Here is a 3,674-nt window from a genome sequence, read left to right as displayed (position 1 = left end):
TAATTTTAAAACAAAGGAAAGAAAATAAACCTGGCTATTTAGTCAAATCTTTGTTATTGGGAAAATCTTAAATAGTTTCTGGAGTAACTTTAACCAAAAAAAAAAAAATGCAATGATAAAAAAACTATTGCAATGCTAAAACCAAATGTCAGAATAGCTGCTGATATGGCAGATGGCAGCCTTGAGCAGGAAGTGAGGATGAAGTGTCTTCCTCCTCTCTGGCCCCAGTACCTTGCAATGGGATTTTCAAGTGTTCCCCCAACACCATGACGCCCACCTTTCTCTTCCGTGGTATGAATTGTGAGGAGGAGTGAAGGAACAGGCTGGGAACGGTGACAGATATGAGATGGCAGTTCTGAATGGCCCTAGCAGGAATAACTGGAAATCATCTGAATCCATGCAAGGGAGTGAAAAGGAAAATCTGACAAGTTAAAAGCAGTGATTGGAGAAAAATAATGCTTTAATGTCAATATTCCTTTAATCATTGTATCAATCATAACCATGGTTTAAAAAGCTACAATGATAATAATAATACATTTTTTCTCTATTTTTTAATGTTACATTAAAAAAATATGAGGCTCCCATTTACCCCCCACCCTCCTCACCCCACTCCTCCCACATCACCACCCTTTCATCATCATGGGACATTCGTTGCATTTGGTGTAAACATTTTTCAGCACTACTGCACCACATGGATAATGGTTTACATTGTAGTTTACACTTCCCCCAGTCCACCTAGTGGGCCATGGCAGGACATACATTGTCTAGCATCTATCCCTGCTGTACCACCCAGGACAACTCCAAGTCCTGAAAATGACCCCACATTATATCTCTTCTTCCCTCTCCTTACCCTCAGCAGCTACCGTAGCCACTTTCTTCACATCAATTCTACAATTTCTTCCATTACTAATCACAATAATTTGATAGTAGAATATCAGTAAGTCCACTCTAGTCTGCATTCTATTCCTCCATCCTGGGGACCCTGGGATGGTTATGTCCACTCCACCTCTAAATCAAGAGGGGACTTAGATTCCATGTGGATGATAAATGCAATTTTTCTGCTTGCAGTTGTAGGCTCTCTTGGCTACCATGTATGGTGGTTGGCCTTCTTCCCTTCCCTTTTAGCTGTCTGGGGTAAGTCCAATAAGCCAGAGGGTAGGACTGGCAAGTCTCCCAAGGTTCAGGGCATGGCTGTCACATGGACAGTCAGAGATTCAGGTCTCCTGAGTATACATCAACCCCAGCACCAACCACAGTTCCAGTAAAAGTGACAGAAGAGGCGTGTGTAGAAAGGTCACATCTGAGTCCAGCTCCATCATACTCAGAACCAAAAACCCAAAGTAGGGCCAAATGACATGGCACTGAACTCCAGAGTCATCTGCCAAGACCATAGAATCTGTGGGTCTCTATAGTACTCTGGAGAGCCAGTACCTGGGGTTGTATCTACTTTGACTGACTATGGGAGCCTGTTGAGACATGCATAAGTGTGACCCCACTGAAGACCTCCTGGCTCTTTTTTGGAGACTCAGCCATATAAATTCATTTGTCCTTTCCATTTCCCCCTTTTATTCAAGGTCAGAAAGCAGTTTTTAACACCTGATATTACATGTAGGTGGAGATATTCTGCTGGTCTGAATTGACCCTTTTATTCAAGGTCTTATCCTAGTTACATCATCAGCTGTTGCTTGGTAGTAATCCCTTGGTGCCAGGGAGGCTCATCCCCAGGAGTCATGCTCCATCCTGGTGGGGAAGGTAATGCATTTCCATGCTGAGTTTGGCTTAGAGAGTGGCCACATTTGAGCAAAATGGAGGCTCTCAGGAGGTAAATCTTAGGCACCCTGCAGCTCTAGGCCTAGTTCATATTTCAGGTACACAGGCTCATAAGCATAGTCATCTGTATCAAGGGCTCATCAGAGGACCATCCTTCTTTATTGGTCTTTGCCATTGAACTTTGGGGACTGTTGCTGTTCTTTTGGGGATTGTGATAAACCTCCCCAGGCTAGGAACTAAGCACTACCTCAGGTGTCATTTTTAAATGTAACTACTATGAAAATATCCAAACATTTTTCTGTACCCTGTATACATGTCCTGGAGAACTCCCAAATATGTTCTCCCCATCAATAACACCTCACACCAGTGTTCCTCCCCTGCTATAGCTTAACCTCTCTATGGTCCAAAATACCTTCAAAAATGAAGCCTAATATATTGGCAAGTTCCATTAATAGTAAAATGGAATGGGTTTAAAGGTTCGATATAGAATACATACTAATTTAGAATTAGTAATTGAATAAAGAAAATTGAATAAAGAAAAAATTGAATGTGTCATGATGATGGGAACGAGTGTTGTTGGGGGGGAGAGGGGGGGTGGGGGGGTGGGGTTGAATGGGACCTCACATATATATTTTTAATGTAATATTATTACAAAGTCAATTAAAAAAAAGAAAAAATAAATTGCATATCAACAAATGAAAAAATGAAAAAGTTTTTTTTGTTGTTGACATTTTGGATTTCATTACTGCAATCGGTTTTGCCCTGTATGTACAGTAAGAAAATTTCTTTCATTTATTCCTAAGTGTCTACATCCTTTCCTTTCTTTTTTTCTAATTATTAAGTTTGTCTTCACAAAAGTTTTAGATCACAATAATTCACATATACAATATAGGTTACTCCCACATATCCAACATCAAACACTTTGTCCCTTCCCCAGCAATGATCTTTTTACATGTTCATATTATATTTGCTGCAGCTGATGTACAGATAGTGAAACATAACTTTCAAACAATGTCCCATTTGGGTTTACATTATGGTTTATATTTTAGACTACACAATTTAATAAATTTTTAGTTTTACATTATGGTTTACATTTTAGCCTATAGACTTTTATACATTTTGGGTGTAATGTAATATGTCCTATATCCATCATTGCATGATCTTGTGGAACACTTCCATGGCCCCACAGTTACACTGATTCCATCTATTCAGTATCTCTCTCCCCCTCCCCTCAGGGCCCACAGTGACAAAGAGTCTTCATTAATTGAAGGGCCATATTCACAGATACTTGCAACAATGCTGAGGGCTTGACATCCTCGACTGCCCTCAGCCACTGGGAACCACCAATTCTCTTGAGAGATACAATTCCCTCTGTTTGAGAACATCAGTCCTCCACAGGATGTGGGTATACCTTCATACTAATTGTATGGGCCTCCATCCAATGATATAACCCACTATGAAAAAATGAGCACTCACACACTCCCTAGAAGCCTGTCCTGTGTCAGATGTCCCTCCTTAAACAGCTTAAACAGATAACCATCCTTATTATATTTTCTAAAGAGTTTTCTCAACATTATAGTTTCAACCACATACAAAAAATATGGAACATTTCATGAATTTGCGTGCCATCCTTGTGCAGGGGCCATGCTAATCTTCTCTGTATCATTCCAATTTTAGTATATGTGCTGCCAAAGCAAGCACAATAATAATAATAATATCGTAGGAAAACAGTGTTTCCTAATTCATTTGAATGATGACACAAAAAATAAATCTATTAGAACAATGCTGAAACTGTTTCCCACTGCTGGGATATGATGGTGGGCAGTCTGTGATGGAATAATGACAGAGTCTTGGGGGAACAGGAAAGAAGACAAAGGAGGTGATGACCACGACAGCAAATATTC

At 40.0% G+C, this 3,674-nt stretch overlaps 1 non-coding gene across 1 annotated transcript; it reads right to left on the bottom strand.

The window, feature by feature from the left end:
• Positions 1–3,364: 3,364 nt before the first annotated feature.
• On the bottom strand, positions 3,365–3,471 carry LOC111760017 (U6 spliceosomal RNA). Its single transcript, XR_002793823.2, has one exon. It is a non-coding gene; the product is annotated as a U6 spliceosomal RNA (small nuclear RNA).
• Between the last annotated feature and the right edge of the window lie 203 nt (positions 3,472–3,674).

Source organism: Dasypus novemcinctus, chromosome 25 (assembly GCF_030445035.2).
Source record: "Dasypus novemcinctus isolate mDasNov1 chromosome 25, mDasNov1.1.hap2, whole genome shotgun sequence".
Lineage (NCBI taxonomy): Eukaryota > Metazoa > Chordata > Mammalia > Cingulata > Dasypodidae > Dasypus > Dasypus novemcinctus.
This window is presented reverse-complemented; position numbering and strand designations above follow the sequence as displayed.